Here is a 27,317-nt window from a genome sequence, read left to right on the forward strand (position 1 = left end):
GTTTCTATCCGACAGTCTGCTGGTTTGGTATTGGATAATACATTGATTGTGATGGTCCCACATGCAGTGGACACCCTATTGAATAGAACGAAGACCCAACATCTTACCAGTGCGCGTTTGTCAGGTTATGAGTTGACGCTTTTGGCTAGCCATGTGCACATCAAGCGGTGCAACACATTGAATCCAGCTACATTGTTGCCGATTTTTGTAGAGACAGATGCTCAGGAACAGCATGACTGTTTTCTCCGGACAGAGGAGGAAACGAAGGGTAGAGTTGATCTGAAAGATACTCCTCTTTCGAATCCTGATGGTACCCTATGGGTAGATGGTTTGTGCTTTAAGCTTCCGAATGGAGAGACGACTGCAGCATATGCTGTCACAACTTTGCACACGATTGTTGAAACAGCACGTATTGCACGGAATTCAGCATAAGCAGCAGAGTTGATAGCATTGACTAGAGCGTATGTGTTGTCAAAAGGAAAGAGAGTGAATGTTTATACTGATAGCCAATACGCATTTGGCGTGGCTCACAGTTTTGGTCGCTTGTGGAAAGAGAGAGGATTTCTTACTTCCCATGGTACGAAAATTTAGCATGGACAATTAGTGAGTGAACTACTTGAATCACTTACTTTGCCGACCCAAATTGCGATAGTGGAGTGTAATGCTCATAAGAAGGTTACGGATGATGTGGGTTGAGGGAATGTGTTTGCAGATGAAGTAGCTAGAGAAACGGCGAAAGATGTGACGAGTCGAATGTATGTTGCAGGTCCTGCCAGATGGGTTGTGGAAGGAGGAATGTGTGAAGATACAACAGAAAGTGTGAAGATGATTCAGGCAGAAGCTACTGAGAAAGAATTGAGTATGTGGAGAGAAAGTACGGGAATGTTGGATTCAACAGGCTGTTGGATGGAGTTGTCAGAGCACCAGCGATGGTTGTTGCCGGATGCATATGTGCTTCCGGTGGTTACTATGGCTCATGGGTTGGCTCACATTAGTTCAAAAGGGATATGTAAGTTGTTGGCTCCGGTATGGCAGAATGGTGGAATTCCTAAGTGTGCTGAGAATTTGGTTAAACACTGCATGATTTGCTTGATGCATAATCCTGGAAAGAGAACCCCAACTCCAGCGGGTCATTTTGCTCCTCCAACGTATCCGTTCGAGGTGCTGCAGATAGACTATATTCATATGGAAAGATGCAATAACCTGAAGCAAGTCCTTGTGGTTGTTTATGCCTTTTCCAGATGGATAGAGGCCTACCCCCTAAAGGATAATACTGCCTTGTCTACTGCCAAGGTTTTGCTCAAAGACTTCTTTCCCAGATATGGCTTGCCGAGGATGGTATGGAGTGATAATGGAAGTGAATTTGTGCGTCAGATTATGAAGAAAGTATGTGCGGGTCTGGGTATCAAACAGAAATTTCACGCTGCGAATGACCCCCAGTCAGCAGGTCTGGTCGAGTGCTATAATGGCACTCTGAAGCTGAAGTTGGCCAAGGTGCAAGTGAGCTCTGGTCTTACATGGCCCGATGCCTTACCATTGGCACTTTTGTCCACGAGAACGTCAGTACATTCTCGCGTGGGACTTAGCCCATACGAGATTTTTTTGGGACTCCCGGCGAATGTCTGGGGTGTGCCGAGGCCTAAGAAGTACAGTGATATTGAGTACCCTATTTTGGTTGACTACTTACATGATTTGACTGCTAATTGCGTGTTCTTCACCAACAGGTCCATGACACTTCGCCTTCAGTTTCTGTAGACGCAGGCCACACGATTCAACCTGGCGACTGGGTTCTAACCAGGAATTTCCAGAGGTCAAAGAACTTGGAACCAAGATGGACCAGTCCATACCAAGCCCTGTTATCAACTCGGACTGCTATTAAGGTGTTCGGCAAGAAAAACTGGGTACATGGTACCCATTGCAAGAAGATACCTTTGCCCTTACCGTACGACAAGTGGGTCTGGGAAGATGTTGCCGATTCCGAGAGTGAAAGGGTTCCGAGATATGTACCTTTTAGCTATGCACATCTGGAATGGACTCATTGTGCGGATGATGAAGTCTTGCAAGAAGCTGTGCCGCCGTGTTTGAGACTTGATACTATGCACCCAGAGACACTCGTTCAGGATCAAACTGTGCCTGGTAAAGAACGCTACAACTTAAGATCTAAAAAGGACAAATAAAATCTGAATTTTTTTGCGAATTACACTCTTTCAGACAAGAGACTATGTTTTCTTTTTCTTTTTCGAACCACCATCCGGGTTCAGCTGCAGGGTCGCGGTATAAGACTTAAGGGGTGGCCCGCGTATTGACGAAAGGTCTGCGGTTTTAGGGACGTCTAGGACGCCTGGACGCACACTTGAGTGAAGAAGGAAAATTGCCGCGAGCAGCACGTTAGAGGATGGAGTCTGTTGTAACTGAAAGAGATATTGAGAGAATAGATCTTAAGACAAGATTTTGCACATTGATACATAGCAAATGTTTTATAATATTGTGCTTTTTGATGTTTTATAAGTATCACATTAGCTTGTGTGGGTTGGACTGTCTATGCTAAACAACAGATATCTGCACCCACCTCCCAACCTATGCTTACTTTCACTACTGTTTCTTTGAACCAGTTTTGTACGTTGCCTGAACATGAACAGACAAGGAGATCAGAATTTGTTAACAACTCGTTTATACAGTTGTTGCATCAGCATCAGTTAGTAGTAAATACCACTAATTGTTGGGTTTGTGGTCTTATGCCTCAAACGACAGATAAAGGTATGCCATATTTGGTTTTGCCTTTTTTTTTAATGGGTCTGTGTGGGCCTTTCAGACCATGTTTATCTATGCAAATGATGTACGCCCCTTATGTTCCCTTAAAGATAACTCGAGCAATAGTGCCTTAATAAGGGGAATAGTAGCTATGATCCAAGATATTGATGCATATAATGCTATCCCTAAGGATGAGGTGCAGGCTTACGTTGATTGGAACGTGACTGGATATAGTACCAGTTTGACAGAGAAGGAGAGACGAAAAAGGTCTCCCACTATTTGGATTGTACCCCACCGAGGCCATTTTTGTTTGCAAGGTAATGGTTGGAATCCGAAAGCTCAGCTAGGTAAGAGTGTGTGTGCTCAAACCTATGTCTATTCATCTCGGACTTCTCCACCGTTTGTGCCAGCTAAAGGCACATATTTTGTTTGTCATAACAGAGCCTACACATGGTTGCCACCTGATTTTTCAGGAACGTGTTATGTGGCGTTTCTACTTCCCCCTATATACACTACTGCTTCAGACTATCATAGAACGAGATATGGTAGAGGTGTCTTCAATCAGGAAGATACTGTAGCACACGAAGTAGGAGATTTCTTCAAGGGCTTCTTGCCCTTTTGGGGTCCTATGATCAATAGTAGGCATATTCGACAGCTTGTCCGCGTTGTTGAAGCTACTATTAATGAGACAGCAGGTGCTCTTAGTAATGTTACAGATGAGCTTCAAGCGGACCGCCTAATGACTTTGCAGAACCGTATGGTATTAGACATCATACTTGCAGATCTATGTAAATTGATTGGATCCAGTTGCTGTGTTTACATACCAGATAATGCCCCTACAGTGTACCAAGCCATCTCTAGGTTGTATAAAATCTCTGAGTCTATCCATGTAGACGAAGGAGACTGGTCATTGACGGGATGGTTTTGGGGACAGCTGTCCAAATGGGGATGGAAGATTCTGACATTCCTTGGTATGGTTTTAACCATCCTTTTCTCTTGTTGTCTTTGCATCCAGTGTGGTCCCGCCATTTGTAGTCTTTGTGCTACTATGTGTGTTTGGAGACCTGTCCCGAGAGAAGTAGAGAATAATAAGATGATGCTACAGCAACACCTTGATGACCTAATGAATATCAACATAGACCTAGATTCAGATTAACATGAGTCTTAGGTTATTGCCTACGTAATGGCAAAAGGAGGGTATGAGGTTCTGTAATTCTCGAGTCTGACTCCATTTTGTTCTGTGCACCCATTTTGTGTTGCCCTCACGTAGGCCTGTGAAGGTAGCCTGGCTAATTAAGTGGCCTGGCCTTCTTTGTTCATGTATACATTAACTAGGTTTCTTTTTGACTCTGAAATGAACTGTAAGAAACTGACCTCTTCACCTGAAGCTGACCTCGCAAAGCCAATTTCTCCGATCGATCTTTGTCTGAGATTGCCAATCAATGTTCAGGACATCGTTAACTTTTAGTTTCCTTGCACATGCCTTATCTTGTTCAGCATCAGTTACCGTTTATTTTTTATGTTTCTTCATTACATGGGTTATGCTTTCAATTATAGGTTTGTCCGGCTTGTGGAGATTGAATTTGGGACATTCCTAATAATTAACTTTTGGGTTGGGATACTGTAAATTGAGTTTTTGTTATGCAACACTTTGTTTGAAAATGTACCTTATTGGCTAGAATTTTGTGCAGTGGGTGTACATTTATAATGTGAATATTGGGTATAAAAGGAGACGTCTCGCCTTAGTAAAATGAGCAGTCTCCTGAGAATTTACACCGTGATGTATTTCAAGGATCACTGTTACTAGCTGCAGGTAATAAACTTGGTCTCTGATGCCATCCAGAAGTTTTCCGTGTCTCTGTATACCGAGACAGGTGAATTCAAAGATCTTAGGCGTGCCCCTGACGCTGCTGGGTTAAACCCTGGTTCTTCAACATCTCTGCAGGTGAAATACAACTGCAGACCACTGATCCTGACCTACAGTGGTACTATTTAATGGAATGATGCTGGGACCCACCTTCAGCTCTGCCAGTGCACGTCTAACCCGACAAGATGCATCCTCTGCGAATGCAGTGCTAGGATGCACACACTGTACAAAAAATAGATGTACCCATGTATTTATTTTTATATTTAGTTTCCAAAGCGTGCAATGTTGATAACATAGGCTTTCGTGTCAGATGTATTGAAATGCTACATGTTTTCATGTCCCCTTCAGCCTGAGAGTCTGTTCCATAATCCTAACATTGAAGGTGCATGCAAATAACCCAGACAATGCAGATCACCCAATGTATCTCAGTTCTCGCATGGACGTCAAATAAGTGGCACAACGGGGTGCACCTGCTACCACTGGCTGGTCCTTTGGTACCCTGCCACTGCCTTTTCTAACCCGGTCTCAGAGGTCATGAAGAAAGAAGCAGCGAGAAGCAAAAGTAATCGGGGTTTTAACAGCTGTGTTCACTTTTTCAATTTGTGACACTTGCACTTCCTGCAACACCTCCAGGTTGAGGAAGGCTAAACAGTGCTTTAAATGGCCAGGTACACACATTTATGGAGTACCTGCACTTCTTTAATTTGAAGGGAGAGTATCAGCACTTAGTACAGGTGCAACATTTATAATGGGAGAATACGGGCACTTCTCAGTAGCAACCAGATACTTACAGAGAGTAACAACCTCCAATTTTAATTTTTCAATTTCGAGCACTGATGCGAAGTGTGATGCTCTAAGTCAGATTTAATCAGGTGCAATTGGTATCTGATGTCACTTCTGTTGCTTTGCAATTTATCTTCCAAATGCGAGATGCACCCCAAAGTTAACGGAATATGAATGAAAGCATTAATATAATTCGAATTCACGAAGGAGACAGAATTACATCGGATGACTCGGAGTATTTAATAGCAGCTTGAAATTCGGACTGTTTCACGTTTCACTGAAAGCAAGAATTATTGTTACTTTGTGAGCACATCCCGACATTATTTTTATCAGACGATTTGATTGTTTATGTATTCCTGGAATGTATTTGTCACGTAGATGTGGGTATTTATTTCATGTAAAAGGTCGATTCTAATCATGCAGCCTGAGGGCACCACGTTTTTGGTAATAGGGTTGGTGCAATATGGGTTAAAAAGGCAGTAAATTCCGGTCTTGGGAGGTGTGGTGTAGAGGTCACAGCGTTGAACTAATTGGGGATTAATTGAAGATACGTGTGCAAGCAAGTTTAAAATCTAATCACAGTGCTAGAGAGAGGAGTTGATTAGTTTCTTACAACGAAGAGAGACAGGCAGACGTTATTCTGTTGGTTATGACCCCTTAAGGTAAATGAACACTGTTTGTTTTTTATGGTAGTCATGAATTACGAGTAGGCTGGAGTACACTGTTTTTTTTAATCATTTCAGATATCATGATAACGGAAGGGTAATTTAAATGAGGGATGTGAGGGTGGGGTGGCTAGTGATCAAATATATTGTTTGTATCATTATTTAGTGCGCATCTGTTTTGTGAAATGGTTCAAATAGCTCTTTATGATTTATTTCAGCCCCCCTGACGAAGAACTTTTGATGTTAGAAATGCATTGGGTCTTTTATTACACTGGGTCAAAAGGGCAGTTGGAATCACGTGTCTATGTTTAAGTTTGGATAAACAGCATATGGCATTTGAAAATGAGGAATAAAGCATTCCATTTCAATTTATCTGTCTCCGGAGTGACTGCACAAAAATGGAAAACATGGATAACTCTACACGTTTACTAAATGGGAATACAATCTGATTATTTTGGTTAAATACTAATAATGGTCTAAACGTGAAGGACTGTTGTCCTATTTTCAGCAGTGCAGCAGTTGGTGTCGCCACGTTCGCACCTTTGTTTATAAACTTCCGTTGCCCCTGTCATTTTGGTGAATCAATGGCCATTAATCCCTTTATAGCATGCTGGTTTAGCTGGTTCTCTCTGGAACTCAGACGCTCTCCAGTCTCCTTGAACGAAATCCCTTCACAGTGTGCAACTCCTGCTCCTCCGTAATGACGCTGAGCCGCACACATTCGAGGGCAGGCCGTCCAGCCCGAGGGCCCTCTCAGCACGAAGGGCTTTGCTTCACGTGTGCTTCATCACTAAGTCCTAGGAGAGCGTCAGACGTGACGTGTGACTGTCTCCTGGGGATGTGTGACGAAGCACCTCAAGGCAATCTATTAAACCCAGGCTGCTCCCTCTGCCCCTCTGTTTCACTAAAAACGAATTCTCTGCTTATGTCCTGCAGTGAAGATGCCCACTATTTGCGCAGAAAAAATTGCATTTACAGTGCATTGTCATGAAGTATAGTCTCTTTCAAGGTATAGGTCCTACAAAATGGGTGGTGTAAATAATTAAAGTGGGCAAATCTCATCCATTGTCAGTCTATTGGCGGCTGTGCCCTCTTTCAAAATGTAGCAGAAGGATACTGCTCAGTGAGGTCCACCCTCAACTTGTTCTGTGTTCCTATTGATTAAGTGTGCCAAATGTCATGCATATTGTATGTGCAAGGGGTCTATTCATGAAACACACCGGAAGCTAGAGAATGGTTCATGGGAGTGCAAGGAAGCAGTGAATAGCATATGTTCCTGATTGGAGGGGTAGTGCCCTAATTCCCAGAACAACGACCTGCAAGAAGAATAGCAGATGAGGCTGACTCAGTCGTTTCTACTGTAGTGTAGTTCCTATATTCCCAATAGGCTCTGCGGATTGGAATAATATATCCTATAGATATGACGTAGGACTCAGGTCAGTAGGTCTCTATCGAATATACTAAACTTAATTGTGAGTGCCAGCTAGCTCAGAGGTCACTAGAAACTTTCTCGAATTCACAAGAAGGGATTTGTTTCTGACAACCGCATAAACATGACAACTTTGTTTCCCTAGGACTGGAATAACTATCTTCAGAGTCGTGGAAACAATAGATAAGTATTTCACTCAGGCAATCCTGCATGCTTCATTTCTACAGAGTTGCAGAGAAATAGATGGACGGGCGTTTTCAATAAAAGGATTTATTGAACAGTCTTCTTTCTCATGCAAGAGAGGTGAACTGTTACAATTGTTAGGCAAAATGCAAAGTATAATGCGTACAGCGTAAACAGTAATATGAAATAATACTGTAAGAGCATTGTATAGTTTATAAGCCATAAAAAATTCATACATGAATAACACAGGCTAAAATACTCAACTGGTGCTTCTAAAATATGCCTATCCCAATGTACCTAGCCTAAGTCTAGTAACGAGGGAAGAAGTAAGTATGGTCTTTAGCATAGGTTTAGTTTTGCCAAGAATCTACTGAAGGTTTCTCTAGGTTCTAATCAGCTCCATACCTTTAGAATGGAGGATGTCTGGTATCTCTGTCTCGGGACTCGATTTCCCAACACCCCGCAAGGGGAGTCAGAAACACAGGTGCTGGATTTCTCAGCAGAGGAGGGCAGCTTCCTGATCAGTGCATCAGCTAGAGAGTCGGCTTCCTTCGGCACTTGCTGTAGCGAGCTGCGTCGGGCAAGTAGGTTGTCAAACTGCACCAAACCACTGTGCTTTGCCATAGCAAATGAAGGTATAATTATACCTTGAAGGTGTTTAGGAATGCCATGTTTGACGTAAAGTCAGGCATATGAACGTCATGAAGAAACCCCTAAGGAATCGATGTTCATTGTAAAAGTAACTGAGTTCTTGGAGAAATCAATATTCAAGCAAGGGGAAGTCCCTAACGGCTTAAGCTGGTTTTCCAAGAAATCATTGAGACGTTGTGTGAACGGATGGAAGTAGCCATGCCTGTATCTGGAGTGCATGGGCTATGCCTAAATAAGGGCTTGATTTCTATGCCTATACAAGGGCAAATTGAATTGTACCTATGTAAGGGCATGAATCGGGAAAATCCATTCGGAATCTAAAATGCCATACAACCCTTCTGCCCAGCATCCACCTACCATCTTATCACCATTGCTGCCCTAACAGGTCCCATGCATGCACACATTTACAAGACTCTCGCCCACTCTGGTTAAAGACTAATAGAGTCCCATTTACAGGGGCTCCTGTATCTCTAAAAGGGAGATTTGGGCAGGCTTTACCTAAGGTTCAGTCAAGATTCAAACCCAAAACAATAGTCACTCCCACCGGCCTGCACAATCTGCATAAGAGTTGGAGGATATTAGTGCACAAACTGTTGCAGACGTTCGTCCCTACCCTCCACCATCACAGGCAGCACAACACCCAATTTTCCGTTATACTTATCTCATACTAGTGACAGGACAAGCTGCATCTGCTTGGGCCATTAAGAACCCATTTCAAGTAAGTTAAATCCATTTGCAAGGCTCAATAAACCTTGGGGCACACAGGCACCAACACATTTGTTTGAGATCAACCCCTCCTGAAGAAACCCTCGGCAGACCCCACCGACCTCAAAAACTACAGACCCATCTCCCTGCTCCCGTTCCCAGCGAAAGTCATGGAGAAAGCCATCAACAGCCAAATCGCCACATTCATTGACTCCTCCTAATCCGGCTTCAGAAAAAAACACAGTACGGAAACTGCACTCCTTGTCGCAACAGACAACATCCGTACCTTACTAGACAAAGGAGAAACAGCAGCCCTCCTCCTCCTCTACCTCGCACCCTAATACGCAGACTCCATGACGCAGGGATCCAAAACAAGGCCCTCGACTGGATCCGCCCCTTCTTCTCAGGCAGAACGCAGCGGGTCAGACTCCCCCTTTCCTCTCAGACCCTACACCTACCACCTGCGGAGTCCCCCAGGGGACCTCCCCCTGCCCTACGCTCTTCAATATCTACATGGCTCCGCTCTCCCCCATTGTCAGGACCTACGGACTCAACATTGTGTCATATGCAGATGACACCCAACTCATCCTCTCCCTATCCAATGAACCCAACACAGCCAGACACAACTTTCGAGAAGGCATGGAAGCAGTCGCCAAATGGATGAAAAACAGCTGCCTACAACTAAACACAAACAAAACGGAAGTGCTCATCATGGACCCAAACCCAGATGCCTGGAATGACACCTGGTGGCGCCCTGGCCCTCGGAAGCCCGCCCACTTCCATGGACCACGCACGCAACCTAGGCATTATCCTGGACTCAGAACTCAAAATGGACCACCAGATCAACTCTGTCTCGTCCTCCTGCTTTCACACACTCCGCCTCCTACGAAGACCTTCAAATGGATCCTCCTTGAACACAGAAAGACTGTTACTCACACCCTGGTCACCAGCAGGCTCGACTACACAACGCACTCTATGCAGGAATAAACAAAAACCTCACCTGCAAGCTACAGAACATCTAAAACGCCACCGCAAGACTGGTCCTCAACCTGCCAAGCCACTGCCACATCTCCCAGCACCTGCACAAACTCCACTGGCTCCCCATCGAAACTAGAGTCACCTTCAAGATGCTAACTCACGCTCACAAGGCCCTCCACGACACCGGACCAGCATACCTGAACAGCCGACTCAAATTCCACGCACCCCAAAGTACCCTACGATCAGCCCAGGTCTCCTACGCCATGGTCCCCCGCACCAGAAAGACCAGATCGGGAGGCTGCTACTTCTCCTTCCGCCAGTGCCTGGAACGACCTCCCACTCCACCTCAGACAGATAACATCGCTCCCCATCTTCGCAAGAAACCTCAAAACCTGGCTCTTCAACAGACCCCCTTCTTGATGGACTGGAACCTGCAAAACCCCCCACACCCCCAGCACCTTGAGACACTCACAGGTGAGTAGTCGCGCTTAACAAACACCTGATTTGATTTGCAAGGCTCATTAAATCTTGGGGCACACAGGCGCCAACACATTTGTTTGAGATGTCAGCTGCAAAGGGCAGCCTGTAAAAGAGGATGTTTTTCAAACATGATGGAAATCTGGTCAAAGAGGTCTATTTTATTAGATTCAGATGTATCTTGAGATCTCAGGGGCTTTCAGGTGTGTAGATCATGACCCCGATTTCAAATTAGCCTGTTTCCACTGGTTTATGAGTTTCCAAGCGGATTTTTTTACATTATTATCAGGTTAAAGAACCTTGCTCAGCTTGATTTAGGGAACCATTTTCTCTTTAGATGTTGGTCTTATACGCTTCTCATGTCTTTGTCCAGCAGCTACCCTAGCAGTGGAATGTTGCATTTTTTAGCATCCATTCAAGGACCTGGACAATATCGGATGTACCAATCAACTTAGAATATCGATATTTGCAAATCAGCAGGGATGCGCCAGGAAAGGTGGGTGACGCAAGTTTACCCTTGCGCCACCACAGATGCACTGCATTTACAATGCGGTGCATCATGGGTCAAGGATAAACAGATGCGTGTCGCATCTGCCGGCGGATGGTTGGCGCAGTGCTGGAGTTGTGTTGCAGGCACGATGATGTGTGTATACTGCCTCCTCATGTGTCGCTTTGCACCACTTTGGGCTGGGCTTTAAATGCTTTTTGTTCCTCAGTAAACCATCTTTGACAGGGAAGCACTTTTTTCACAAGCCAAAACATCTCAAATAGGGGTCAGTTTGAAGGACTGGGTTATTTAAGACCCAGCGGTGCCAGGGGACAACACCTGAAACCTTCGTGGGTAACCTGCTCCGGCGTACGAATGACAGAGACACGGGACACTTCCTTCGGCGTCAAAGATTCAAGGTTTATTTACTGCAGGGAACACAGAAGTCACAGGAAGTACAACGAATGTAGGTTCGAGGAGACTGCTTCAAATTGCTACTGTGGATCGCTCCTTTTATACAATTTTCTCCCATAAGATTGCATGGTACACAAAAGTTTACAACTCGGTTCCCATAATTATCCCCGAGAGGGGTCACTTTGGTCACTTTGATACATCCAAGGTTTGGGGCATAAGTGTGGAAACATTTGGCGGTTCCCAACTGTAAAAACCCATCTTCCCACCATTAGTACATTCCAATCGGCAGTAAAACAGATCGAAGAAGGAACAAGGACAGGTGCAGAGGAAGATGGAAACAGTGGGGAGATCGAAAGGGGTGTACAAGGGGAGGTATCAGGAAACACGAGCTACAGGCATCAAAGGGACGTGCCTAATGAGATGCACGGCTGAGACAATAGACCGGCACGGCAAGATGAGCCTCGAGCAGGGCCATCTGCCTTACAGTATCATCCCCCTCGTCATAAAGACACTTTCAAAGAACATGTGTCTTCCGTGGATGTCTTGGGAATCCCGGGGTCGCGAAACGGACAACGTCCGTTCGCTAACTACTTGAGGGCAAGAAACAAAATGGATGCCGTATCTAAGATGGAACCCGTGGGTACAGATGAATAACCCACGTAACAAACGAACGGTTTAAGTTAGCACAGCGAAACTGCGCACACTTACTAAACTCATCATTTGCGGTTCATAGATACCAGACTCGACCATATTCGTGCGAGTCGAAAACACCACTTACAATTGTCACGGAACCTCAGACGCTCCTTTTGCCCTCATATAGGCAAGCACTAGTCGGAATCATACTCGATATTCATCAAACCATCTAGATGTTGCTGTAACATAGCTCTGTCCAACCGAGTCCCCTTGGTAACAGGTGGCTGTCTTATACACGTTGTAGCGCAAAGGCCACATAAGGCAGGACCACATTGCACGCAAAGGCAACACGTGAACAGGAACGCCACAACAACTCCGATGATCATCAGAATCTTCCAACCCCAAGTCGACATCAGGCCCCAAAACTACCCAAGTAGCGTCCAATCCCCTACATCCACGTGTATGGATTCAGAGATCTTATGCAACTTTGAGATGGCTTGATAGACGGTCGGAGCGTTATCTGGAATGAAAATCTAGCAGCTCGAATGAATCACCTTACATACCCCACCTCGATCTGCCAAGATCACGTCTAAAACCATTCGGTTTTGTAACGTCATAAGTCTATCCGCCTGAAGTTCTGTGGTGATATTACCAAGGGCACTGGCAGTAATATTAGCTGTCGATTCTACCACTCGAGTCAACTGTCTCAGGTTCCTACTATTAACCATAGGCCCCCAAAACGGGAGGAAACCCTTGAAAAAGTCTCCTGCCTCTTGACCGGCAGTGTCCTCTTCGCTAATTACGCCTCTCACAACTCTAGTTTTGTGATAGTCTGCGTCTACAGTGAACGTCGGAGGCAACAGATTTGCGATAAAACATGAGCCCATAAAGTCAGAGGGCAACCATGCATACGCACGATCGTGGCAAACAAAGTATGTACCCTTGGCAGCCAGAAACACAGGGGACGAGACCATCAGCAGAATGTAATTCTTGGTGCAAGCACTCTCTCCAAGTCGGGCTTTCGATCTTCGGCCACGACCCATTAGACAAAAATTACCAATGAGGGGTACGACCCATATCGGAGGCGAGCTTTTAAGCTGTTTTTCACTCGTGAGCGCACTATACTCGACCTTACTCAGGACCCTATAGGCTTGTACCTCTTCCTCTGGGATGAGCGACGGCTCATAGATATCTCTATCTAAATCTTCTATCGCAATGGACAAAGGCTTATGATACGAGCCAGGGCCAAAGTAGGGAGAACGTGGCTCTCGACTGGGATAAGAATCTAGTGCGCTTCGAAACATTGTTTGGAATGCTCGAGCTGAACCCTGGGAACTATACGGTAAGACCAAATATGGAATTCCCTTATCCGTGGTATGTGGCATTAATCCACACACCCAACAATTAGTAGTATTAACCACTAACTGGTGCTGATGAAGGAGCTGAATAAAGGAATTATTTCGGAATTCTGCACGTCTAGCCTGCTCGTGTTCAGGTAGAATATGAAAAGAATGAGGGGATGCAGTGGAGGTAAGGTTAGGATCAGAAGTAGGAGTAGGTATGGCAGAAGGTAAGAAGTACGACATCATGTAGTACACCCCACCCGCCAGTAGTGCGGAAACAATCAAGAGCAATGCAAACATTTGAAACATAAAACATTTGGTACGAGTAAGTTGTTGTAGCTTGAACCTTTGCGCCTGAGCTTCTTCCAAGTCCATCAGCTTTGAAAACGCCATCCCCTATGACCGTCCGCAACGTTTCTTGACGCACTTCGTTCTGTGTAGCAGTAGTCAATCCCTAGGAGTTCCCAGGAACCGACGGTCTTTAACCTAGCGTCAAGACCTACTAACCAGAGGGAAGTACACGCGCGGCCCTACGGCCTTTATTCACAATGTATATGCAAAACGTCTCTCAGCTGTGGAAGCAAAAATACATGTGGAACGAAACTCAATATATACAAAATAATTACAATGATACAGGTGTTCAGACTGATCGTGGAAAACGGGATAATGCAATTGTCAAGGGACAGAACAACATCTTTTTATTTGTCCTTAGTGCTGGAACGCAAAAAGTATCGAGTTTTCCCAGGACGTGTATGTTCATCAAACAAAGGATCCGATGAGGGAGCAGAGTCCTGTCGATCAGTCGAATGTTCTGGTCTCGAGTCTTTTGATGACAAATGTTCAACAGTGTCTTTCTGCTGCACTGAGGATTCTCCGACGGGTTGTGCGTCACTAAAAGGTACAAACGCCGGCAATCCTTCGGATTCAGTTGAAGCAATGCCCCTCCTCACCCACGAGTCTGCCGGTAAAGGAATAGGAACTTTCTTCGTATGGGTGGCATGCACCCAATTTTTTCGACCCTCTAAACGGACGGCAGTTCTCGTGGCAAGGAGGACCTGGTAGGGTCCAGTAAACCGGGGTTCCAAATTCTTCTTGCGGGCAAAATTTCTGGTTACCACCCAGTCTCCAGGCTGGAGCTGGTGGCCTGGACCCTCCGTCTGCTTCGGCAATGCTTCGTAAACCTGTTGGTGAATTAACCTCAGTTTAGCAGTCAGATCATGAAGATAGTCAATCAACATTGGATATTCGAGACTGGAGAACACACCCGGTCTAGGGACCCCCCACACATTCGCAGGACGACCAAACACTATTTCATAGGGACTAAGCCCTACTCGGGAGTGTACGGTTGCCCTAGTTGACAATAAAGCTAAGGGTAAAGCATCAGGCCATGAAAGACCAGTCGTAGCCTGAATTTTCGCTAGCTTCAGCTTAAGGGTGCCGTTATACCCTTCAACCAAACCAGCTGACTGGGGATGATTGGCGCTATGGAATTTTTGATTCATTCCAAGGCCCTTACACACACTCTTCATCACACTCCCCACAAACTCACTTCCGTTATCCGACCATACAATCCGAGGCATTCCATACCGAGGAAAGTATTCCTTCAGTAGGATTTTCGCAGTCGACAGGGCAGTATTGTCTTTAAGAGGGTAGGCTTCGATCCATCGGGAGAACGCGCAAACCACAACTAAAACATATTTCAGGTTGTTGCATCTCTCCATATGGATGAAGTCTAATTGGATCACCTCAAAAGGACATGAAGGGGGAGCAAAGTGTCCAGGAGGAGTTGGGGTTCCCTTACCAGGATTGTACAACATACATAGCATATAATTCTTAACCAATCATTCAGCACATTTCGTGATACCATCATTCTTCCACACATGGGACAGCAACTTACAAATACCTTTCACACTAATATGTGCTAACCCATGCGCCATTGTCACAACAGCTAGCACATACGCATCCGGTAACATCCATCTCTTATGTTCCGACAAATCAACCCAACAACCATTCGCATCCAACTTTCCCGTACTTTCTTTCCACTTCGTCTTTTCAATCTCGGTGGCCTCATCTTGAATCGCTTTCACACTCTTGATAGTGTCCTCACACATACTAGTCTCTGTAGGCCACCTAACCGAACTCGTCACATACATTCTAGTGCTAAGGTTCCGGGCAGTCTCCTTAGCAATCTCATCCGCAAATACATTACCACGACCAACATCATCCGTCACTTTACGATGTGCACTACATTTAACAATCGCTACCTGTTCAGGCAACGTAAGTGCATCCAAAAGATCATTCCATGCTGAATCTTCGTACCATGCGACGTCATAAAACCTCTCTCTCTCCACAACCGTCCAAAGCTATGCGCGACGCCAAATGCATATTGGCTGTCGGTAAACACATTCACACGTTTCCCTTTCGCTAACACACACGCTCTAGTTAGAGCGATCAGCTCTGCAGCCTGAGCAGAGTTCTGATTCAATCTCGCAGTTTCCACGACAGTATTCAAAGTCACAACAGCATACGCAGTAGTCACATCACCATTCGGCAATTTAAAACATGAACCATCCACATACAAAGTTCCATCTGGATTTTCCAAAGGAGTGTTTTTAAGGTCCACTCGACCTTTTGTTTCCTCTTCAGTCCTCAGATAGCAGTCATGGGCTGCTATTTCATCTGACTCTGTGCTAATGGGTAACAAAGTCGCCGGGTTCAGGACATTACAACGTTTTATCTGAATATGACTTGCCAACAGCGTCAACTCGTACCCAGACAACCTCGCACTCGTCAAGTGCTGAGTTTTCGTACGATTCAAAAGAGTATCGACCGCATGCGGAACCATCACCGTAAGCATATTATCCATGACCAATCCTGCTGATTGTCGGATGGACACCGCAGCTGCCGCTGTTGCTCTCAAGCAACTCAGCAATGCTCTAGCTACCGGGTCCAAGGTCGAGGAAAAATATGCACATGGACGTTGCTTACCACCAAAAGGTTGCGTTAAGACACTCAAAGCACAACCTTCCCTCTCGTGAACATATAATGTAAATGGCTTACTGTAGTCAGGGGTACCTAACACAGGAGCCGAACACAATGAGTCACGTAATTCAGAAAAACTTTTCTGACATTCTTCCGTCCATGGTAAAGGAGTTGAAACATCCTTGCACGTAAGAGCCACCAATGGTTTCGCTAGCATTGAAAAATTTGGAATCCATTGCCTGCAATACGACGTGATACCTAGAAAGGCACGCACATCTCTTTGGGTTGTTGGCACAGTCATTCGCGCAATTGCTGCAATTCTCTCTGGGGTCAACCGTCTTCCCTCCTTTGACAATAAGTGACCTAGATAGGTTACTTCTTGACAACAATATTGGAGTTTAGAAGGTGACACCTTGTGATGTAAGTCACAGAGATGTTGCAGCAACGACACCGTAGCAATTTTGCAAATGTCCTGAGTATCTGCAGCCACCAATAAGTCATCGACATATTGGATTAAGGCCGCACCAGCCGGCAACGAAAACGCATCCAGTTGACCCTTCAAGGCTTGACTGTAAATCGATGGACTCTCACAGTAGCCCTGAGGAGCGCGTTTAAACCGGAAGCTGCGACCACCAAGAGAGAAACCGAAAAGGTCTCTGCTTTCTTCGGCAATCGGAATGCTAAAGAAAGCATTCTTCAAATCGATCACCGAAAACCAAGATGCAGAAGCTGGAATCAGAGTCAGTAGCGCCATGATGTCGGGTACAACAGGAAACTGTGGAATTACAATTTTATTCACCTCCCGTAAATCAATAACAAAACGATAAACAGGCGGTTTTGAAGGATCTGTACGTTTTAAAATGGGCAATACAGGGCTGTTGCACACGTTTCCCCGCGTTTATTCAATAACATCTTTCTCGATAAGATCATAAATGATCGCTAACAGTGCTCGTTCACCATCAAGAGAGATTCGATACTGGGGAATACGTGGCAACCGTACATTAGATTTCAGCTGAACAACATAAGGGGAGATGTCAAGCAGGCCCACGTCGTTGGGACCTGTTGCCCACAAAGATGCAGGAAGAGAACGCAATTCCGGTGGAAGCTTATCGAGAGACAAGTACATAGGAGAGACAACCCTCTCTCCTAACGTAAGCTTTACACCCGCAGGAGAACAGTACAAAGTTGCATACAAACGTTTTAGCAAATCCAGGCCCAAAAGATTTTCACCACAACCAGCAGTTAAAATCAACGGAGCTTCAAGCTCACGAGGCCCAATTGTAAGGGGCAAAGGGCGTGAAACTGGATTGCTAACTGGGGTGCCAGAGAATCCAACGGAAACATTAGTGAAGCCAGACAAAGGTGCGCCAGGGAGTTTCGAATGCATTATGGAACTTTTCGCTGCACCAGTGTCCAACAGAAAAGGCTCAACGACGCCCGATGTAGCAACTGCGACGTAAGGCCCTCTCTGATCAACCGGAACTGATACCACTCCCTCTCCTTGTCTATGGCTGTCCTAGTAATTACTGTCGTCAGCATCCTGATCGACGTACTAATCGTCCACATTGTACTGCGCAGATCGTCCTTGCGATGATCCACGTTGGTCAAAACAGTTATTGGAATTTGATGTGTTATCTGAACGATCATTCTGAACACCACGACCCCTACCACGTGATGGCTGCTGAGAACCACCACGACCTCCTCTAGATGTATTACCACTATTACGATTGTTTAGAACAGGACAGTTGAATTTTAAATGACCCTCCTGTCTACAATAGGCACACTGATTGTACCCTAACGAAGACCTTTGGGAGGAGGAGTCATTTCGAGGTTGTGACCTATTTGATTGCGACTGCGATCTATTTTGCTGTGGAGCATTCTGATTCGAACGCGGAGGATACGCCTGCTGCAACAACACTTTTGTTTTAAGTTCTTTCGTCTTTTTATCAGCGCGGTCGTTCTCTTCTTTCTCTCTATTTTCGTAATACTGCGCCGTAGCCAATATTTGAGCAGATGTAGAGACGGCCCACGCACTCTCAGAGTTTTTTAATTTATTGCTCAAGTCGGGCAATAAGTTAGAGACAAATTTGTCCACGAACAACCGTTGACCACCCTCAGTGCTCATATCCTGACCACTATGGTCGATGAATGCCTCCTCAAATCTCGTAAAGAAATCAGAGACACTCTCGTCTTTCTTCTGTTTACAGGCTGACAATTTGTCCCAGTTCACCCTCATAGCTGGCATAAGTGTTTTCATTAAGGTAATTATTCTTTGAGGGAGAGCAGTAATGAGCTGTTCAGGCTTAGCCCCGCCAACTTGTCGCGTATCGGCCGCAGTAAGAGCAGCCCAATCGCCGCCTAATTCGTTTGCGTGATCTTCGTGCCGAATCTTAGCCCATACCGGTTGCGGTACAACATTGCCGAACAGCATGTCTATATCGGCAAGATTCATTATCGTAGCGTCTACAAGCTGCGACAATTCTTTATAATACCCTGCAGGATTTTTGCGAGGGTCAGGCAAAGATTGCTTCACCTGTAAAACTTCTGATCGTTTCCATGGGAGATGTATCCATACTCTCTGGAAATGTGACAAAATCGGTGGAGCAGCACCAGCGTCGCCTGGCATCCACACTGGTGGAACTTCACGCATAGGAAACTGACCGGACGCATCTAACTGACCCTCTACATCCTCAACGAACAAGGCTTGGGGTATAGGAGCGGGACGGAAAGATAACAACCGCTCAACAGCACGTCGAACGTTAGTATCTACTATCAGTCCGTTCGAGAACTGAAGCTGTAGATCAGACAAAGCGGTCAACACATCATCAGGTGCATCGGCCGATATCTGATCACGCAGAACCTTGCACATTTCCTCGAACACGTATCTTTGTGTCGGTACATTGAATTGACAGAACGTATTAAGTACAGCACGTGGAGGATTTCTAAGAGGGTGCGTCATCCAACCCATCGCCATATTATATAGCGCAGCACGTTCCCTGTTACCGGGAAGCTGACTACGTCTTTGAGGACCGTCCGAACCAGCGGACCCAAGAACAGGTCCAAGAGAATTAAAGAAACTAGCCGCAACCGGAGGGGTACGACTTCGAGTAGATGGAGAAGTATAACACAAAGGACTAACAAGAGAAGGGGTAGAAACAGAAGAAGCAACAGGAGTAAGCAAAGCAGGAGCAGTAGCGGGAGCAGGAGTATGTGGAAGCGGAGGAGCAGTAGGAATAGCAGTAGGCAAAGGAGCAGGAACAGTCGGAAGAACGGGTGCAGGTTGAGGAACAGGTTGAGGGACAGGTACAGGGGAAACCACAGGAGCTGCGGTACCCTGTACGTACGGAGGTGGTGACTTCATAAGATAAGACATTAAAGGATCCTCAACTGATTCTTCCTTCTTATCCGACTCCATAGGCAAAGCAGGATAGCACTTATCTATGGACATACGCTGTAGCCTATCAAACACTTCCTTTTCCTTATCCTCCTTATCACGCTGAAACTGCTCTGCTTTCTTTACAATGGTAGCAACACCATCTCTCTGATTACGTTTAGTCTGTCTGATCTCTTTCTGTCGGGCTTCTTTACGCCACAACCGAAAGGCATCAAACATGGCCGGCCTTGACTTTTTCTCAAACAATTTAGCCTCAAGATTATCTAAAATCGTTGTCTCAAAACTACCATGAGGTGGCCAACTAAGGACACCATCTTTTTTGGTATAACGAATCCAGTATTTATTAAAAGTAATCGGGCCTAGCCCGTGCTTACTGTAGAGCTCATAAGTGGGAGTTCCAACCGGAGGTATCGGACACGAGTCCTCCAGTCGGGAATCCGTACCACAACGTCTGAAACAACTGAACAAAGTACTGCGACCAGGCATCTTGCACACTAGCCGAGTTTCACAAACGTCAAGGGTTACGGGATTTACCAAGTCCCTGCAAAAAGCAACAACCCTCGGTCTTTGGCGGCTGCAGTCGTCAAATATCACAACAAAGTACCAAGAACCACAAATGCAATGGAACCATGCAACAACTAAGCAACCACAACCAAGAACTCTGGGAGCGACCCACAAATACTTAACTCAAAGATCGATGGCGTCACCAGGAAGGCCCGTCAATCGTCTCGCTATACCAAGGTCTACGCCAGGCGCCAAAACAGGTCTACAGTCAGGGCAGCAGTCCGTCGCAGCCGTCAGGAGGCGGGAATCTTCGCGGGAAAAGTCTTCGGGCCACTTGTTTCGACAACAGGATCGATGAAGCGGAGTGCACCTTCCCTCGGAGATTTCACACGAAGTTCCTCACGATCGTCGGGCTTGGACCGGTACCACTGATGCAGCCCCACATTGGGCGCCAACTGAAGGACTGGGTTATTTAAGACCCAGCGGTGCCAGGGGACAACACCTGAAACCTTTGTGGGTAACCTGCTCCGGCGTACGAATGACAGAGACACGGGACACTTCCTTCGGCGTCAAAGATTCAAGGTTTATTTACTGCAGGGAACACAGAAGTCACAGGAAGTACAACGAATGTAGGTTCGAGGAGACTGCTTCAAATTGCTACTGTGGATCGCTCCTTTTATACAATTTTCTCCCATAAGATTGCATGGTACACAAAAGTTTACAACTCGGTTCCCATAATTATCCCCGAGAGGGGTCACTTTGGTCGCTTTGATACATCCAAGGTTTGGGGCATAAGTGCGGAAACATTTGGCGGTTCCCAACTGTAAAAACCCATCTTCCCACCATTAGTACATTCCAATCGGCAGTAAAACAGATCGAAGAAGGAACAAGGACAAGTGCAGAGGAAGATGGAAACAGTGGGGAGATCGAAAAGGGTGTAAAAGGGGAGGTATCAGGAAACACGAGCTACAGGCATCAAAGGGACGTGCCTAATGAGATGCACGGCTGAGACAATAGACCGGCACGGCAAGATGAGCCTCGAGCAGGGCCATCTGCCTTACAGTATCATCCCCCTCGTCATAAAGACACTTTCAAAGAACATGTGTCTTCCGTGGATGTCTTGGGAATCCCGGGGTCGCGAAACGGACAACGTCCGTTCGCTAACTACTTGAGGGCAAGAAACAAAATGGATGCCGTATCTAAGATGGAACCCGTGGGTACAGATGAATAACCCACGTAACAAACGAACGGTTTAAGTTAGCACAGCGAAACTGCGCACACTTACTAAACTCATCATTTGCGGTTCATAGATACCAGACTCGACCATATTCGTGCGAGTCGAAAACACCACTTACAATTGTCACGGAACCTCAAGTTTATCAAAATCTATTTTTAGGTGTGTTTTATAAGAGTCAACACACTCCTCTTCCTAAAGGTGGAACTCCATAAACAGCAAATCAAGAGACTCCCTAAACAGCAATTCAAGGGATTTTGTAAACAGCAATTCAAGGAACTCCCTAAATAGCTGTTCAGTGGTCTCCCTAAACAGCAATTCAAGGGGCTCCATAAAAACCAGCAATGAAGAGAGATTCAAGGTACTTCCGAAACAGCTGTTCAATGGACTTCCTAAACAGCTGTTAATGGACTTTCTAAACAGCTGTTCAAGGGACTCCCTAAACATCATTTCAAGGGACTTCCTAAGTATCAATTCAAGAGACCCCCTAAATAGCTGTTCAAAGGACTCCCTAAACAGCAATAAAGAGCGACTCAATGTATTCTCTAAGAAACAAGTTAGTTACCTGTAACCAAAGTTCTCCAGTATTGGAATCTTTCATAGATTCACATGCTTGAATAATTCCCCGTCGTCGAGATGGGAGTCCCCCGGTATTATAAAAAATAATATTCTCCATAGACAAAGACACATAAGGCCTAGGCCTAATAATCTTTTATAACATGTCGCTGTCCTTTAAGAAAAAGGACAAAACTCAAAACTCAACCAATCAGAAGAGACCACCCTGTTGAACCTTCCTGAGAGAGGCTCCAGTCCATCTGATTTTCCAAGCACAAGTGCGCATAATAGAAAAAAACTGAGAGAAGTAGTGAGCCTTCTCCAGGGGAGGTGGGCGGGTCACATGTGAATCTATGAAAGATTCCAATACTGGAGAACTACATTTACAGGTAAGAAACTTGTTTCTTACTCCAGTATTGGAACTTTCATTGATTCACATGCTTGAATCACAATAGTTAACAGTAAGCACCACATTTATTTTCATGCCATAAATTACAACCGTAAATGCATTCTTGAAAGCATCAATCAAGTACATCAATATATACATATAAATGCATAAACAAAAGGAAAAATTCAACCATTGAAAATGTGAGACAGTTCAGGATGGTGGGAAGGAACCCAAGAAGAAGGCACACCTTATTGAAAGAGATGTCTGAGAACTGCTTGTCCTACTACAGCATCTCGCTTATTCCCAGCATCCAAGCAGTAATGCCTGGTGAATGTTTGTGGCGTCTTCCATGTTGCTGCTCTACAAATGTCAGGCAGGGACACACCTGCAAACAGCACTGTAGATGTGGATATCCTCTTGTGGAATGGGCACGGACTCTTGACGTCAGAGGATGACCCGCTTGTTGATGACAGAATACAATTATACTTGAAATCCATCTGGAGATTCTGTTTAGTGATGGAGAAACCTTTTCTAGGTGCAATGTATGCAATAAGGACTTGATTTGACTTACGAAAGGATTTAGTCCTGTTCAAGTACAATTTTAGGCACCTTTTAACATCTAGAGAGTGCAGAGCATGTTCCGCTGCAGTTTGCGGATTTGGGAAGAATAGGTTTGTAAAGATGGAAACCTGAGGGGACCTTAGGGATACATTTAGGATTTGTTCGTAGAATAACCTTGTCTTGTTTAAATTGTAAGAAGGGTTCTTCAGTTGTGGAAGTTTGAAGTTCCCCCACCCTTCTTGCCGAAGTTAAAGCTAGGAGAAGAGCCACCTTCCAAGATAGGAACTTCATATTCGTTTTATGAATAGGTTCAAACGGGTGTTTCATTAGTTGACTGAGCACCGTATTTATTTGCCATGTAGGAGGAGGTGACCTTACTGGAGGAAACATTCGAAAAGCCCCTTGAGAAACTGTTTTATAATTCTTCTGGACCAGCTGCTCTGCGGAAACTAGAAATAGCGGCCAAATGGACCTTAATTGACGCTTGGGCTAAACTTGAACCAAAAGAAGCAAATAGGGTAAGACCTCCTCGGGAGGAGAATGGAGAGGGCTAACGTTAGACGAGGTACACCACATGCAGAATCTTTTCCACTTCAAGGAGTAAGTCCTGTTAGTACTATCTGTCCTTGCTTTAGCCAGCACCTGTCTACAGTCCTGTGGAATTTTCAGGTGTTGAAATTCTCAGAACTCAGGCACCAGGCTGACAATTTCAGAGAACTGGGGTTCGGATGACACACTTGTTACTGGTTCATTGTCAAGAGAGACGTAATTGGTCTGAGGTGAATCGTAGACTTGACTGACAGTAATTGGAGTTTTGTGTACCAGTGCTGGGGAAGCCAGGCTGGAGCTACCAGAATGACTTTGCTGGGTTCTGTCTTTATTTCCTTTAAAACTCGTGGTAGGAGAGGAATGGGGGGAAATGCGTAAGCAAATATGCCGGACCAAGCTATTGAAAAGGTATTCCCACATGAACCCCGATGGTGATGCCAACTTGCGAAGTACCAGCATTTCGTGTTTTCTGGAGATGCAAACAGATCTATGTTTGGCTTGCCCCACTGGAAGAAAATGTTGTCTAGAGTGTGCTGGTCCAGCTCCCACTCATAGCAAGTAGTCTTTAGGCTGCTCAATTTGTCCGCTATGACATTTTGTTTTCCTAGGACGTACTCTGATGATAAATGCACTTTGTGATGAATTGCCCATCGCCATATGAGCTGGGCTTCTTGTTCCTCCCTGTTTGTTGAGGTAGTACATTGTAGTGTTATTGTCCGTCCTGACAATCACCAATGCACCCTCTATCTTTGGCATAAATGCTTGGAGCACCAGGTAAACTGCTCGCAGCGCTAGAAGATTGATGTGAAGATCCTTGTGGGAAGGCGGCCATTTCCCGCTGACCTGTAAGTCTTGTAGGAAAGCACCCAAACCCTCTAGTGATGCATCCATTGTAATCACGAGAGGAAAAACATGTGATAGGAACTCCAGACCTCGCAATAGTTGGTGAGGTTGCGTCCACCAGTACAAGGCTGTTATCATGAGAGGAGTAATTCAGATCAGATCATCAAAAGATCCCTGTATTTGTATCCACTGTTCGTTCAAAGTCTCCTGAAGAGGACACGTTTGAAGCTGACAGTGAGGTATGAGAGGGATACAAGAAGACATCATCCCTAGGAGGGATTTGAATAGGCGTACTGAAATGGACTTTCTTTTTTGTACCCTGCTTGCCAAGGATCTTATCCTCTGTTGTCTCTATAGAGTAGGATAGGCCTTGTGTTCTATGGTGTCTAGGGTAGCCCCCAGGAACACCAGTCAGCGAGATGGTTGTAACATTGACTTTTCTCCATTTAAAGTGAGGTCCCAGTTCTTGAAAAGTTGTTGGCAGGCTTTGGTGGATGTTTTTGCTGCTTCGTATGTGGGGGCTTTGAGAAGCCAATCGTCTAGGTAAGGCAAAATTTGATGATGCTGCTGCCATAGAAATGCTGCTACTGGAGCCAAACATTTCAAGAAAATGGGGGGAGACGATTTTAGTCCGAAGGGTAAGATGCACAATTGAAAGTGACTTAGAAACTTTTTGTGTTTTCGGTGTATAGGTATATGGAAATATGCATCCTGGAGATCCAGCGACGCCATGTAATCGTTTCTGTTGAGGAGGTGAATCATATCCTGAATAGAAATTATACGGAACAAATGCTTTTTGAGGAATTTGTTCTAGTTCCGGAAATCTAAAATCGCTCACCAGTTTCTTTAGCTTTTTTCGTATCAAGAAAAAACGGGAGTAAAATCTCTTTCCTCTCTGATTGAAAGGAACTTTTTCTATTGCTCCTTTTTGTAACATGTTGGTAACTTCTATCTTTAAGAGGTGTAAATGTTTCCGGATGCGAGACTGAGAAGGGTTTGTTGGCGGAATCTTTACAAATTCCAGAGAGTGTCCTATTGGATAAGGTTTAGGACTCATCCGTCCGTCATGATTTCCCGCCACTGTTGTAAATAATGAGATATTTTGCCTCCCACCTTGGATGGACCTAGTGGAATAGAGGCCGACAGCTGGGAGAGGTCTTTGTCATCGACCAGAGTCCTTACCCTGGCGTCCTGATTTTCCTCTGAAGGAAGCCTTGTTGTAAGCTGCCGCAGGTGGTTAGCGGCTAGTCTACTATGGTGAGTAGACGCAGGATTTGTTGAATAACAGGATTGCTGGTATCCTGATTTGTAAGATTGATAGCCTCTTTCCAGTGAGCCCCAAAAAGTAGTCTTTCTGAACTGTAAAGTCCCCAGAGACTTAGGCGTATCAGTATCTTTCTTGATGGTTTGCATGGCTTCGTCAACGTGGATAATAACGTGGAAATAACTCTTCCCCATTGTAAGGGAGGTCAAGGATTTTTGTTTGTATTTCAGGTCTGAATGTGGTAGCTTTGATCCAGCCTTGACACCTCAAGATGACATCTCCTGCTAGCTACCTGAACCTTATGGAACCTACATCCATAGCACAGTCTATCACTTCTGAGGCAGTCAGTTCACCTTCAAGAAGTATTGTTCTAGCTTCCTCCTTGTCATCTGACTGACTGACTGATGGTATTTATAGTGCGCCCTTATGCCGAGGCGTCTTGGCGCTGGGTAATGTGAACTGGGAGCCACCCTATGATTAGATTTGCATGAAGAGACAAGTTTTTATGCTTTGCCTAAAAAGGGTGCGAGAGGACTGGAGTCGCATTTGGATGGGGAGGGAGTTCCATAATTTGTCTGCTAGAAAAAAAAAGCGTTTTCCTCACATCGCACTCTTTTTATCCTTGGAAGAAGAACTAGTCCAGTGTCCATGGATCCCAGGCAATGCAGTGGGATGTACCGGGGAAATAGGGATTGTAGGTCTACCGCCCCTTCTCCGTAGAGGGTTTTATGCACTAGGCAGAGTGCTTTGAACTCCACCAGATGTCTCACAGGAAGCCAGTGGAGTTGTTTTATGCTGGCAGAAGTGGAATGGTGCTTGGGTAAACCATGCTGAGCTCGCGCCGCTGCATTTTGCAGTGACTGAAGCTTATTGAGCTGTTTAACTCCAGCGCCTAAATAGAGGGCATTACAGTAATCTATCCTCGATAGAATTAACGCTCCTACCACCGTATTTCTCAAGGAGAAAGGAATGAATAGAAGAATCTTACATAATACCTTCAGCGTGAAATAGGTGGTTGAGGCCACTTGGTTTATTTGGGGGGCACATGTAAGATCTTCGTCGATCAGAAAACCGAGATTTCTAGCCTTAGACACCGGCACCAGGCACGTTCCCGCTTCAGTCGGCCACCAAAGTTGGCTCCAAATTGAGGATTTCTGGCCAAATTCCATGATCTCGTTTTTTTTGGTATTGAGTTCCAGGAAATTTGTGTTCATCCACGACATCAACGAGGAAAGACAGTTGCAAAACCGTTCAGCTGACTGTCGCCATTTTGCCTGACAGACACCACTAGCTGCGCATCGTCAGCATATGACACGAGCACTAAACCATGACTTTTGATAAGTCTGGCAAGTGGAGCCACGTAAATGTTGAACATCGTTGGGAACAGGGCTGAGCCGTTAGGGACTCCAACCGGGAGAATGAACCATTCCGACCTCAATCCCTGCCAGTGTATTATTTGGCCCCTGGAGGATAAAAAAGATGTTAAAAGGGCCAGGGCCTTGCCGCTGACTCCAACGGCCTGCAGCCTGCTGACTAATACCGGACGATTTACGGTATCAAAAGCTGCTGTGAGGTCTAACAATATCAAGCCCGCCCTACCACTCCCGTCCATCACCCTACGAATCTCGTCTGTAGCCATGAACAGAGCTGATTCTGTAGAATGCCGAGCTCTATAAC

This window comes from Lissotriton vulgaris, chromosome 12 (genome assembly GCF_964263255.1).
Source record: "Lissotriton vulgaris chromosome 12, aLisVul1.2, whole genome shotgun sequence".
In the NCBI taxonomy this organism is placed as follows: domain Eukaryota; kingdom Metazoa; phylum Chordata; class Amphibia; order Caudata; family Salamandridae; genus Lissotriton; species Lissotriton vulgaris.